A 15299-nucleotide genomic window follows, 5' to 3' on the forward strand; every position below is an offset into this window, starting at 1 on the left:
CAACCTCATAGACTGCAGCAGGCCAGGCCTCTCTGTCCATCACCAACTCCCAGAGCTTACTCAAACTCATGTCCATTGAGTCGGTGGTACCATCCAACCATCTCATCCTCTGTTGTCCCCTTCTCCTCCTGCCCTCAATCTTTCCCAGCATCAGGGTCTTTTCAAATGAGTCAGTTCTTCCCATCAGGTGGCCAAAGTATTGGAGTTTCAGCTTCAGCATCAGTCCTTCCAACAAACATTCAGGACTGATTTACTTTAGGATGGACTGATTGGATCTCCTTGCTGTCCAAGGGACTCTCAAGAGTCTTCTCCAACACCACAGTTCAAAAGCATCAATTCTTCAGTGCTCAGTTTTCTTTATAGTCCAACTCTCACATCCATACATGACTACTGGAAAAATCATAGCTTTGACTAGATGGACATTTGCTGGCAAAGTAATGTCTCTGCTTTTTACTATGCTGTCTAGGTTAGTCAGAGCTTTTCTTCCAAGGAGGAAGCGTCTTTTAATTTCATGACTGCAGTCACCATCAACACACTCTTAATAATAAACTTGCCCATCAAATGGATCTCAGTGCTGTGCTATCTGGATCTCACTCAAGCCTGCCAAGTAAATGAGAGGTGCTAGGTCTCTCTCCCAGTTCTAGCTTGATATCTAGCAGCACAGCCATGTGTGGACATTCTTCATGATCTGATACTCTGAGGCATGGCAGCTTCAACCTGAACTGTGAAAGTGTGAACATGTTAGTCTCTCAATGGTGTCTTACTCTTTGCAACCCAATGGACTATAGCCCACCAGTTTCCTCTGTCCATAGAGTTCTCCAGGCAAGAATACTGGAGTGAGTAGCATTTCCCTTCTCCAGGGGACCTTCCCAACCCAGGGATCAAACCCAGGTCTCCTGCATTGCAGACAGATTCTTTATCGTCTGAGTCACCAGGGAAACCAGAACTGGATCATCCTTAAAAAGAAAATAGCTAAGCGCTTTGAGTTCACTTAGAAACTGATTTTAAAAGTCAGGGATTCTTTTTCCTTCCTATTGATAAAGACAACAATATAGATGATTATGCTCCCCCCCACCCCAGGGAAGCTCACCGAAACACATAGAAATCTCAGTATAAGCATAATATTTAACCCCACCATCCAGATGGTCAGAAATAAGACTAATTATATTCTTTGGAGCCAAAGATGGAGAAGCTCTATACAGTCAGCAAAAACAAGACAGGGTGCTGACTATGGCTCAGATAATGAACTCCTTATTGCAAAATTCAGACTTAAATTGAAGAACGTATGGAAAACCACTAGGCCATTCTGGTGTGACCTAAATCAGATCACTTATGATTATAAAGTGAAAGTGACAAATAGATTTAAGGGATTAGATCTGAAATATCAATATCTTTAGGCAGAGTGACTGAAGAATTATAGATGGAGGTTCATAACATTGTACAGGAGGTGGTGATAAAAATCATCCCAAGAAAAAGAAATGTGAAAAGCAAAATGGTTGTCTCAGTTCAGTCGCTCAGTTGTGTCTGACACTTTGTGACCCCATGGACAGCAGCATGCCAGGCCTCCCTGTTCATTACTAACTTCTGGAGTTTACCCAAACTCATGTCCATTGAGTTTCCACTGTTTCCCCATCTATTTGCCATGAAGTGATGGGACCAGATGCCATAATCTTAGTTTTCTGAATGTTGAGCTTTAAGCCAACTTTTTCACCCTCCCTTTTCACTTTCATCAAGAGGTTCTTTAGTTCTTCCACACTTTCTGCCATAAGGGTGGTGTTATCTGCATATCTGAGGTTATGTCTGAGGAGGCCTTATAAACAGCTGAGAAAAGAAAAGAAGTGAAAGGCAATGGAGAAAAGGAAAGATATGCCCATCTGAATACAGAGTTCCAAAGAATAGCAAGGAGAGATAAGAAAGCCTTCCTAAGTGAACAATGCAAAGAAACAGAAAAAAACAATAGAATGGGAGAGGCTAGAGATCTCTTCAAGAAAATTAGAAATACCAAGGGAACAGTTCATGCAAAGATGGGCACAATAAAGGACAGAAACAGTATGGACCTAACAAAAGCAGAAGATATTAAGAAGAGGTGGCAAGAATATACAGAAGAACTATACAAAAAAGATATTAATGACCCAGAAAACCATGATGTTGTGATTACTCACCTGGAGCCAGGCATCTTGGAGTGCAAAGTCAAGTGGGCCTTAAGAAGCATCACTATGAACAAAACTAGTTGAAGTAATGGAATTCCGGCTGAGCTATCTCAAATCCTAAAAGATGATGCTGTTAAAGTACTGCACTCAATTTGGAAAACTCAGCAGTGGCCACAGGACTGGAAAAGGTCAGTTTTCATTCCAATCCCAAGGAAAGGCAATGCCAAAGAATGTTCCAACTACCACACAATTGCTCTCATTTCACACACGAGCAAAGTAATGCTCAAAATTCTCCAAGTGAGGCTTCAATAGTATGTGAACTGAGAACTTCAAGATATATGTTCAAGCCACATTTAGAAAAGGCAGAGGAACAAGAGATCAAATTGCCAACATCCATTGGTGTTGGGAGGCACAGTGCAAAATAGCCTTGAAGGAGAAGGTCCTCAGGGAAATGGTGAAGGGCCAGAAGTACCTAGGCATTGTGTACTGATAGCTGAAAAACATCTCCTGCCTTTGGCTATGCTCGGCGCCAAGATTTAACAATTAAATATTAAAGATGTTGCTTGAGAAAATGGGTCATGGGATAAACACATGGGTCATTAAGAACGCGCTGTTCCTTGAAATATCTTTTACTGATTATGTCTTAGCCTTGTACATGCCCTGCTAGCTGTATGCTCTAAGCTCTTTGTTCCTCACTCCTATAAAAAGGCTCGACTGCAGAAATAAAATTGTCAGTCCTTGCAGAGACTGTCCAAGTGTTGTTCTTTCAGATTCGCCATTTCCAAATCCCGGAGAGAAAACTCCAACAGTTGGATCATAGAAAGAGCAAGAAAATTCCAGAAAAACATCTACTTCTGCTTCATTGACTATGCTAAAGGCTTTGACTGTGTGGATCACAAAAAACTGTGGAAAATTCTGAAAGAGATGGGACTACTAGACCACTTTACCTGCCTCCTGAGAAACCTGCATGAGATCAAGAAGTAACAGAACCAGATATGGAAAAATGGACTGATTCAAATTGGGAAAGGAGTACTTCAAGGCTGTATATTGTCACTGTGCTTATTTAACTTATATGCAGAGTACATCATGAGAAATGCTGGGTTGGATGAAGCACAAGCTGGAATCAAGATTGCTGGGAGAAATATCAATAACCTCAGATATGCAGATGACACCATCCTTATGGCAGAAAGTGAAGAAGAACTAAAGAGCCTCTTGATGAAAGTGAAAGAGGAGAGTGAAAAACTCAACATTTAGAAAACTAAGATCATGGCATCTGGTTCCATCACTTCATGGCAAATAGATGGAGAAACAATGGAAACAGTGACAGATTTTATTTTCTTGGGCTACAAAATCACTGCAGGTGGTAACTGCAGTCATGAAATTTAAAGACACTTGCTCCTTGGAAGAAAAGTTCTGACCAACCTAGACAGCATATTAAAAAGCAGAAACATTACTTTGCCAACAAAGGTCTGTCTAGTTAAGGCTATGGTTTTTCCAGTGGTCATGTATGGTTGTGAGAGTTGGACCATAAAGAAGGCTGAGCACCAAAAGATTGATGCTCTGATCTGTGGTGTTGGAGAAGACTCTTGAGAGTCCCTTGGACTGCAAGAGATCCAACCAATCCATCCTAAAGGAGATCAGTCCTGAATGTTCATTGGAAGGACTGATATTGAAGCTGAAATTCCAATACTTTGGCCACCTGATTGGATGAGCTGAATCATTAGAAAGACCCTGATGCTGGGAAAGATTGAAGACAGGAGAAGAAGGGGATGACAGAAGATGAGATGGTTGGATGGCATCACCAACTCAATGGACATGAGTTTGAGCAAGCTCTGGGAGATGGTGAATGATAGGGAAGCCTGGAGTGCTGCAGTCCGTGGGTCCATAGAGTCGGACATGACTACATGTCTGAACAACAACAAAAATCATAAGTCAGTATTTTTTTTTCCAAGAAAAGTTTTGCTCTTCTAAGTTTCAGTCCATTCCTCAATAAAGCCTTGTAATATAAAGCAATACCAGTAATCAGTACACAGAGGACTGGAAGAAATATTTCTTTAATTTTTAGAAAAAAGCCCTGAATTCCGGTAAGTTGGCTTAGGCATTTCCTCCCAGGAAGAAAATGCAGGATCACTGGAAAAGTCTGTAGTATACTATAGAGCCTGTGAATGCTTCAGGTAAAAAGAATAGTGCAAGTGTGTGATCAGAAGGGCCAGAGAAAAGCATGCTGGTTTGGGCTTTGTCAACTTGGTTAGTCAAAACCTGTATTTACCCAGATTTCCACTCCCTACATGATCATGAGTCGTACTCAGGCAAAAATGAAGGAAGTGATGGAGGGCAGCGGTGATAGTCAGCCATCATGCTCTGATGTTGTCATGATCCCAGAATTTCCTTCTACTCTGTTCAGTTCAGTTTAGTCACTCAGTTGTGCCCGACTCTTTGCAACCTCATGGACTGCAGCACTCCAGGCCTCCCTGTCTATCACCAACTCCCGGAGTTTACTCACACTCATCTCCATTGAGTTGGTGATGTCATCCAACCATCTCATCCTCTGTTGTCCCCTTCTCCTCCCACCTACAATCCTTCCCAGCATCAGGGTCTTTTCAAATGAGTCAGCTCTTTCCATCAGGTGGCCAAAGTATTTGAGTTTCAGCTTCAATATCAGTCCTTCCAATGAATATTCAGGACTGATCTCCTTTAGGATGGATTGGTTGGATCTCCTTGCTGTCCAAGGGACTCTTCAAGAGTCTTCTCCAACACCACAGTTTAAAAGCATCAATTCTTCGGCACTCAGTTTTCTTTATAGTCCAACTCTCACATCCATACATGACTACTGAAAAAAACCATAGCCTTGATGAAATGGACCTTTGTTGGTAAAGTAATGTCTCTGTTTTTTAATATGCTGTCTAGGTTGGTCATAACTTTCCTTCCAAGGAGTAAGCATCTTAATTTCATGGCTGCAGTCACCATATGCAGTGATTTTGGAGCCCCCCCAAATAAAGTCAGCCACTGTTTCCACTGTTTACGCATCTATTTGCCATGAAGTGATGGGACCGGATGCCATGATCTTAGTTTTTTGAATGTTAAGCTTTAAGCCAACTTCTTCACTCTTTTCTTTCACTTTGAACAAGAGGCTCTTTAGTTTTTCTTCACTTTCTGAACTGAGGGTGGTGTCATCTGCATATCTGTTATTGATATTTCTATCCCAGCATTCTTGATTTCAGCTTGTGCTTCATCCAGCCCAGCATTTCTCATGATCCACTCTGTAGATCCACATTAATGACTAAACACCCTTGGCCTCCAAGAATGACCATTGGTGACTCCCTTCCCTATGTATCTCCCCTCCTGGACTTGAACTTCCCTGGTCCTCCCACGACTGTGTAAGGTCAAATTCCTAGAGTCATGTAACTTGAGTGTTTCTAGCTCCCTGGATGGGCCGTGACTGACATGAGAAGTGACAAGGGCACCAGATGTATCTCTTCAACTTGCCATCATGAGTACTAACCCCACAGAGCCTCCCAAGGGAAAGCTCTTGCTTAGCTCCGGGAAAATAAGAAATTACAACTTGGGTTTCCAGAATGTAGTGGTATTTGTTCATTCATTCATTCAACACATATCTAGAAAGCTCTCAAAATGTGCTAGACATTCTTGCAGTGAGGATGCAGTTAAACTAAAATAGGCATATCACCCAATTCTTTGTCCAAACCAGCTCTGTTTGAGAGTGAACAGGGGACTATTAAATAGGCAGACTTCTCTGGTGGATCAGACGGTAAAGCATCTGCCTACAATGCAAATACACCAGGGACTTCCCTGGCTGACTAGTGGTTGGGATTCCATGCTCCCAATGCAGGGGCAGGGGTTCAATCCCCGGTCGGGGAACTAGGATCCTGCATGCCACACAGTGCAAGAACGCCAAAAATAATAATAAATAATAAAAGTGCCAATAATGATAATAGCAATACCAGCAATAATAAGTTAAAACATTTTAAATGCATAATATTAAAATATATATACCAGAAAAAAAAAAGCATAAACTGAGGCTGTGCTAAACAAATCAGGATATAGATGAAACACTGTGGTTGTCTTGGTTGTAAGTCAAGTCAGAAAGACATAATTTAAACATAATCTCGCAAATACATGTAAACTTACAAGGATGAGTACAGCTAAGAAGAAGGGGTCCACAGAGCAGATCACTCTTCATGGGATGACTGAGCTCCATTAAGAGGTCAAAGGAGGCTGCTGACTGCTCTGCTGTCATGGGTGCTCTCTCCTTCTCCTCCTCCTTCTCGCCTTCCCTCTCCTCTCTTCCAGGTGAACATTACACTGATAGGAAAGGGATCTGCCCGAGTGGCCGAGTGTGCAGGTCATTCATGTGAGGAGTCGGTGTGCAGGTAAAGCCCACATGAAAGTGCAATAATTTAGTGGTTAGTGATTTGGGGTATGCCTAGGCTGGAAGAGGGCCCTTCTAGAACTTAATCTGGTGTAAGTAAAGGATCCTGGGGACTTCCCTGGCAGGTGAGTACTTTGGACTCTGAGCTCCTACTGGAGGGGACCCGGGTTCTAACCCCAGTTGGGGAATTAAGATTCTGCATGATGCATAGAGCGTATCCTGACCTGGGTGGGAGGGATTCCATTTTCATCTTTATTTTTTCACTTTTGGACCAGAGATTTTAGTCTTAATGCTGACTTCATTCTTTGCTAGCTGTTGGACAAACTCCCTTTTACTTTTCTTAGCCTTAGTGTTCTCATCTGTAAAATGATTATCATAATGGCAATACTTCTCCTAAGATGGTTTTAGAGCTAAAGTAAGACAAAGAATGTAAATGCCTAGATAGAGATTGACATATAATAATCTTTATATAAATATTACTTCTTTATGTTGAGGATGATTTTTAAAATTATTGCTGGGTGATAAAACTATTTGGTGAAACTCACACAGTTATTCCCCAGAGAAAGAGAAATCATTGTTCAAGTGCTTCTCTGTTTCATTACTTTAGTCCCTATGGATTTAAAACATGGTTATTTCCAGAATGTCTAAAATATTACAAATATGAAGAAAATAATTTTCCTGTATTTCTACATCTTAAAGCTACATATTGTTAACATTTTATTTCCTTTCCATCTTTTTATGTAGTTATGCTAAAGTATATAACATGCTGTGCTGTGCTTAGTCGCTTAGTCGTGTCCAACTCTTTGGGACCCCATGGACTGTAGCCCTCCAGGATCCTTTGTCCACGGGATTTCCCTGGCAAGAATACTGGAGTGGGTTGCCATTTCCTTCTCCAAAAATATATAACATATTGTATTATATATGCTGAGGTTTTTGTTAACATTTTCTGACTTAAAAATTATAGATGTCCAAGGTAGAAAAATTATAAATGCTTACAGAATGCTTACCTGAAACTCTGAAAGTGTACATTTGTTAGTTCGTATTGTGGGTGTATTTTCTTGTAACCTTAATCTATGCTTTTAAAGAAACATAGTGGACACCATACTGTGCACACTGATTTTAAGCATGAACAAAGAGACGTTTATAGATCCTATATGAGTCATTGGTAAAGAATTATTCAGTAACAGCTAATATCAATCCCTGAGTGGATTTATTAGGTTTTCTAATTAAAAATCTCCAATTGCTGCTATCTTCCACATAAATTTTAAAGAAGCCAAAAACCATTACTCAAGTAACTTGCAATGCAATTGGGCATTATATTGTTTAGGCACCTTTAATCTTTTGAATAAAGGAAACAAATAAAACTTTAATCCTACTCATAGCTCTGTGTCCCAAATATTGGGTTGGCCAAAAAGTTCATTAGGGTTTTTGATGCAATGTTATGGAAAAACCCAAACAAACTTTTTGTCCTATCAAATACTTCAGTATTTAGCCACAGTTGGCAAGGGAAGACACAAAATAAAAACAATTTTTACTTCTGGTGTCTTCAACCAGGGCTATGGCTGATTATAAAACATACTGTCTGTTACTAAGTGACTTAAATCCAAAGGAAGCACTCCAGGGTCAAGTTTTACCCCCAAATTGCAGATCATTCTGATAACATGTGAACCTTCTCAATTCTAGGCTTGGGATGAACACAGAGGAAGGGAAACCTTAATAAATCATTTATGCCATTCTTAGTTGTCTATAAGGGCTTCCCTGGTGGCTTAGGGGTAAGGAATCTGCCTGCCAATGCAGGAGACACGTGTTTGACCTCTGGGTCAGGAAGATCACCTGGAGAAGGAAATGGCAACCCACTCCAGTATTCTTGCCTGGGAAATCCCATGGACAGAGGAGACTGGAAGGCTACAGTCCACAAGGTTGTAAGAGTCGGACAACGGCTTAGCGACTAAACCACCACCACCAGTTGTCTATAAAGGATGAGATAAAAAGATGAGACAGACGTAATCTGAGTTACTTTAGAGAAAGCAATACAGTTTTGTTTTTAGGTATCTTATGTTAACATAAGTTATGCTAAGTAGACTATATATATGGGTGTGTTAGAATTACATTTTGATTCATCTCTCATCTAACTGAAATTATTCAAAATGCCAGGGTCATTTTCTGAGCAACTGAATGTTTAAATCTTTCTCTTGGACAACTTGACAAGGTAACATGCACAGGCTATATATCTTCCTTTGTGCACAGGACTCAATTGTCTTCTTAGAGTATAGATGATCTTCTCAACTGCAGTTAGAGTTGCAGAGATTAATTACCAAAGACAACGGCTATTCATTTATTCAGGTTAGCAGACAACTGCTGACCTACTCCATAGGCTTAACAAATTTTTCTTCACTTTTGAAATTCACAACTTCTGTCAGGATGTAGGTGTCTCTTGGTGTGGATTTTTCCTAGAACATAGTAAAACTTAAATTTGTAGCCTCACATTTTAAAGTTCAACCTCAACAAAGTGTATGAACATGAAAGCTGTTTTTCTCAAATATGCCGTTGATTATTGCTTCTGTAGCGCTTCCCCAAGGTCTCTTACATATAAATTTTTATCTTTAACATCGTCAATTCTGTATTTTGCTGCCTCCAGTAGAAAGTTTAACCTTGTGATTCTATTGCAAACTCCCTTGGAATAATTCCCTGTTACATTTACCTGCTCTTCATGTCTTCATACTCCTTTCTCATCAGTCTTCTCTCTCCTTCTGACCTTTTCTTCATTTTCATACTTCAATTAGTTGATGTCAGATTTTCAGAATTATCTTGCAGCACTTACAGTAAATATGTTTTTTTTTAATTAATTTTATTTTATTTTTAAACTTTACAATATTGTATTAGTTTTGCCAAATATCAAAATGAATCCGCCACAGGTATACATGTGTTCCCGATTCTGAACCCTCCTACCTCCCCATACCATCCCTCTGGGTCGTCCCAGTGCACCAGCCCCAAGCATCCAGTATCGTGCATCGAACCTGGACTGGCATCTAGTTTCATACATGATATTTTACATGTTTCAATGCCATTCTCCCAAATCTTCCCACCCTCTCCCTCTCCCACAGAGTCCATAAGACTGTTCTATACATCAGTGTCTCTTTTGCTGTCTCGTACACAGGGTTATTGTTATCATCTTTCTAAATTCCATATATATGCGTTAGTATACTGTATTGGTGTTTTTCCTTCTGGCTTACTTCACTCTGTATAATAGGCTCCAGTATCATCCACCTCATTAGAATTGATTCAAATGTATTCTTTTTAATGGCTGAGTAATACTCCATTGTGTATATGTACCACAGCTTGCTTATCCATTCATCTGCTGATGGACATCTAGGTTGCTTCCAAGTCCTGGCTATTATAAACAGTGCTGCGATGACCATTGGGGTACACCTGTCTCTTTCCCTTCTGGTTTCCTCAGTGTGTATGCCCAGCAGTGGGATTGCTGGATCATAAGGCAGGTCTATTTCCAGTTTTTTAAGGAATCTCCACACTGTTCTCCATAGTGGCTGTACTAGTTTGCATTCCCACCAAGAGTGTAAGAGGGTTCCCTTTTCTCCACACCCTCTCCAGCATTTATTATTTGTAGACTTTTGGATCGCAGCCATTCTGACTGGTGTGAAATGGTTTTAAAGAACTTTTTCTTCTGTCTAAGTCTTCAGGATGGGGTTCCCTTTACCTAAGTCTGTTGTATTTAATGTTCACACATGCTCCAGTGATGTGAGATATAATCAGACTCCTTGTTAATTTACGCAATGGGTATAGATTATTTTCTGGCTCTGTCACTGTGCTTTCTGAACAAGACCTTGCTGATATTTTCTGTTGCCCATGGGCTGCTTTGGACCATAAAGAAGGCTGAGTGCTGAAGAATTGATGTTTTCGAACTGTGCTGCTGGAGAAGACTCTTGAAGGTCCCTTAAACTACAAGGAGATCAAACCAGTCAGTCTTAACTGAAATCAACCCTGAATATTTTTTGGAAGACTGATGCTGAAGCTCCAATACTTTGGCCACCTGATTCAAAGAACTGACATTGGAAAAACCCTGATGCTGGGAAAGATTGAGGGCAGGAGGAGAAGGGGGTGACAGAGGATGGGATAGTTGGGTGGCATCACTGACTCTAGGGATATGAGTTTGAGCAAACTCTGGGAGATAGTGAAGGACAGGGAAGCCTGGCTTGTTGCAGTCCATGGGGTCACAAAGAGTCAGACATGACTTAGCAACTGAACAACAGCAAAAAAAAAAAAAAAATGGGCTGCTTTGAAGCTCACAAGGCTCCCTTGGCCTGTGGTTTTCAGTTGTGTTCAGGCAATAGGAACCTACAGCAGGAGAATGGAGGGAGGGAGAGAGTGAGGTGGTATTTATTTCTCTGGCTCCTTCCTGAGGTCGCTGGTCACTTGATTTAAGGTTACAGGCCCAAATAAGGCATCCGTTCCTCAAAGTTCTCTATATCTAGATTCTGGCAACTGTTCCGCCCTCCCCTCCCCCTGTCATTTCATGCTTGAGGGTAATCACAGCCCTCTTGTTTTTAACTCCAGGGTACTCTCCTCTCAATGTTTATTTCCCTTACATTTATGAACAGTTCTTTCTGAAATGCATCAATGACACATTAATTCCATGTGTCAACTTGGTGAGGTTATGGTGCCCACTAGTATGGCATCAAACTGGTTTAGAACTTGCTGTGAAGGCATTTGGTAGATGTGATTAACAATTACAATCAATTAACTTTTACATTCAGATTCTCTTCCATGGTATCAGTGGGCCTTGTCTAACCAGCTGAAAGCCTTAGGAATAAACATGGACATTTCCCAGAGAAGGAGAAATTGTTTCAGAATGGTAACATAGATAATCTGCCTGAGTTATCAGCCTATGGGACTTCCCTACAGGTTTCAGACTTGCAAGTCCTCACAGTCTTGTTCAACCAGTTCTTTAAAATCATTTTCTCTTTTTCTCTCTCAAAAGATCTATCTCTTTATCTATCTGTCCATCTGTCTCTCCAACTTGTTTTGTTACTACAGAGAACTCTGACAGACATATACATACTCAAATTATTCTAATTTGAGAGATGTAAAAGAGAGATATGGGTTCGAACTCTGGGATGGGAAGATCCCCTGGAAGAGGGCATAGCAATACACTCCAGTATTCTTGCCTGGAGAATTCCATGCACAGAAGACCCTGGCGGGCTACAGTCTGTGGGGTCACAAAGAGTGGGATACAACTGAAGCGACTTAGCATGAGCACAAGCATCTGATTTCTGTGGCAACCTTGACCGCTGTGAAGGCCTTTGTAACTATGAGAGTGGTCTGAAGTTCACACCTAAGCTTCCATTCCTTCATTACTTCTCTCAGCAAATTCTTTTGTACTCCTCTGAATTAGCTATTACACCCGACATCAGAAAGAGAAACTGTGGCCCCTGCCTTCATGGAACTTTCAGATATCTGAGAAATCTAAAAACTGCAATAAAATATAGTGAATATGATGGTGGGCTCAGAGAGGGGCTGGGGTGCACTTTCCCTTATTTTGGGCTTTGGGAGGCTTCTGTGGGGAAACCAGCTCCAAGTTGAGAAGGAAGTTATGAACGGCCATTCAGGTGAATGGAAAGGATAATTGGAAGATTAACGGACACCAGAATTGCCTGTGTGAAGCTGGTATGACTGTGGGCAGTGGATCCATCTACTGTATGTTTATACTAACCTTCCACGTCTTTCTCCTTGGCTTTACAGTGTTTTAAAGAGACAGATCTTAGGAGAATAATCAATGCACGACTGGGACTGTTTCTGTGGTTGCAAAAAGAGTATTTAACCTGGGTTACCTCCCCTCCCAAGATATTCTCCTCCAAGCTTCATTCTTCTTGTTTGAAGTTTCCTGGGCATTTCATTCTCCAATGAATTTAAGCATAAAGGTACTACCACATTTTCAGAATCACATGCAGTGCTTCGATTGGCATTTCCATGGAGATGAGAGGCTGTGGTCCAATCCTCTGACTGGTACCATCCTTATCTTTCTGAGCCAGCAGCAGAAAGTATGCACATTTCCATCAGTTTTATAATCACTGGAAATGCCTCAAATCCTGGAAACATTTGCCTGTCGGTTCTTCTTTTCAGAGCTGTATGCATCATTGTTACTTAACTATTTGATTGGTGATGAATGGATTTTCAGCCAGAAAAATCAGAAAGTGAAGCAAAACGTTAGAGGAAGCTGGGAGAGCATTCTTCAGGAACTGTTAGCCAGATGTCATCTTAAAACACGAAGGCTGAACCCATCCTGTGTGAAAAGGGGATGAGATTCAATTCCATTTGTAGCAGTTATGTCTGCCTGCTAAGGCAGGCCCTTGATTGAATCAAAGAGTGCTTTTGTTGGACATCTGGGTAATGGCTTCAATTCTCCTAGTAACTGTATTTTGCCGAAATAGGGTCCCAGGGGTTGGGGGATGGTTGGCCTAATTGGCGAGTCTGGATTTATACGCAGGCTATTTTCATCATGCTCTCCTTTAGCCCTAATGAGGTTTGTAAAATGTTTTTCACTATGTGTCTGAACATGTGACCCTCCTCACCTCACTCTCCCCCTGATTTCATAAGCAGTTGCTGTGGCGGTGGCCGTTTAACAGGATAAACTCGCTCTTTGGGAGACATCTGCATCCAATAGAGACTGTCTCTGGCATGTCTGTGTCCCTTCTCTGTGGGCAATGTGATGGAAGGCAGGCTCAGGGCTCTGTGTCCCTGCCCTACGTGCTTCTCCACGTCGTGAAGCCAACAGTCACTTCCTCTCCAAGTCGCGTGAACACTAGGGGATTTTCACTTTGCCATCCAGAGAATGAGATATTCTTTCTCCCTGTGATCTCAGAAGATCTTACAGCTAACACTTCACAGAAAGTGAAGAAAAGTTCTTTAAGCCCTTGACTGTACCATCTGCTCCACGGCCTCACAAATTCCCAGCACATAGTGAGTCCCAGCTCCTCATTTTGGTTTTGGACATGAAAACAGTGGAAATAGAACAAGGCACAATTGATACTCAAAGTTGAACATGATTGGGTGATGCCTTAAGTATCAAATTCACATCTACGTCTTCATTTTCTTTCCTGAATTTCCCAAAGAAAATAACTTACAAAATAGCCTTAGAAAACATACTATGGCTTCTAAATTCTGATACGTTATTTGAAATGAATCATAAATAGACTTATGCACTTTAACCTGATATTGTCCCAATTAGAATGAAGGCGTTTGCTTACCAGAGAAAATGTCTAATGAAGTTAATGGTCTATAATAATGGTCGTCAATGTGTGGTCCTCAGATCAGAATATTAGCATTCCCTTGAAATATGTAAGGGATGCAAATTCTGTGTGTTGTTGTTCAGTTGCTAAGTTGTGTCCGACTTCTCGTGACTCCATGACTGCAGCACTCCAGGCTTCCCTGTCCTTCACCATCTCCTGGAGTTTGCTCAAACTCAAGTCCATTGAGCTGGTGATGCCATCCAACCATCTCATCTTCTGTTGTCCCCTTCTCCTCCTGCCTTCAGTCTTTCCCAGCATCAGGGTATTTCCAATGAGCTGGCTTTTAGTATCAGGTGGCCAAAGGATTGGAGTTTTAGCTTCAGCATCAGTCCTTCCAATGAATATTCAGGATTGATTTCCTTTAGGATTGACTGGTTGATCAACTTGCAATCCAAGGGACTCTCAGCAGTCTTCTCCAGCACCACAGTATGAAAGCATCATTTCTTCAGTGCTCAGCCTTCTTTATGGCCCAAGTCTCACATCCATACAAGACTGCATTGACTATACTGACATTTGTCAGTAAAGTGATGTCTGCTTTTTAATACACTATCTAGGTTTGTCATAACTTTCCTTCCAAAGAGCGAACATCCTTTAACTTCATGGCTGTAGTCACCATCTGCAGCAAATTCTCATTTTCCATCAAAATCAGAAGATCCAGAGATGAGACCTGTCAGCCTGTTTTTTAACAAGCCCTCCAGGTGACTGAGATGCTTTCTTAAGTCCTCAAACTACTGATCCTTAAAGGGTAATTGGTGAAGTATTGATAGAGTTGAAAATAAAATTAATATATTTACCATGTGTTTGTTTAGTCATAAAGTAACTTTAGGGCCAGGTGACTTTTTCTGTGAGGAATCACTCAAGTGATCTTCTGATTTACTTGTATTAATTAATCCTCACAATGGTCCCATGTGGTAGGTTCTTCGATTCTGACTTCTAAGATGAGGAAATTAAAGGGAAAAACCTGGTTCATGTCACCCAGCTTCATCTTCAGTGGATACTGGGAACTACAAAGGAAATTTGGAACTTAGAAATGGTCACCTCTCCCTGGGTGTGCAGGGATCTTGGAAGGGATTGGAGACTTCACAAAAAACCCAGGGACCCTCCGTGGGAAGGGCTGAGGCTGGACCTGCTCCCAGAGGTTCAGCGTTAAGGGAGCTTCTCAAGAAAAGTAGGATACAACTTAATACAGCAAAGCCCTTGTGCTCTCTGCTGTGTTAGCACTTTGTCCCTAGAATCACACTCAGATAGAACATTGAATTGAGTAGGTCAGTCCAGCTCACTCTAATAGAAGAACTTCTCATATTTTACTTCTAATGGATACTTTTCATAAATTTCAACTTCCAAGTTCAGTGTTCCTGATGCTAGAAAGTTCTTCATCTCCGTGAAATGAGAAGAAAGTTCTGGGCTGAATGGCTCTACTGGGGCTGGTTTGAAATGTGCAGGCTAAACCCACATGTG

The sequence above is a fragment of the Bos indicus genome, chromosome 20 (genome assembly GCF_029378745.1).
Source record: "Bos indicus isolate NIAB-ARS_2022 breed Sahiwal x Tharparkar chromosome 20, NIAB-ARS_B.indTharparkar_mat_pri_1.0, whole genome shotgun sequence".
Classification (NCBI taxonomy): Eukaryota; Metazoa; Chordata; class Mammalia; order Artiodactyla; family Bovidae; genus Bos; species Bos indicus.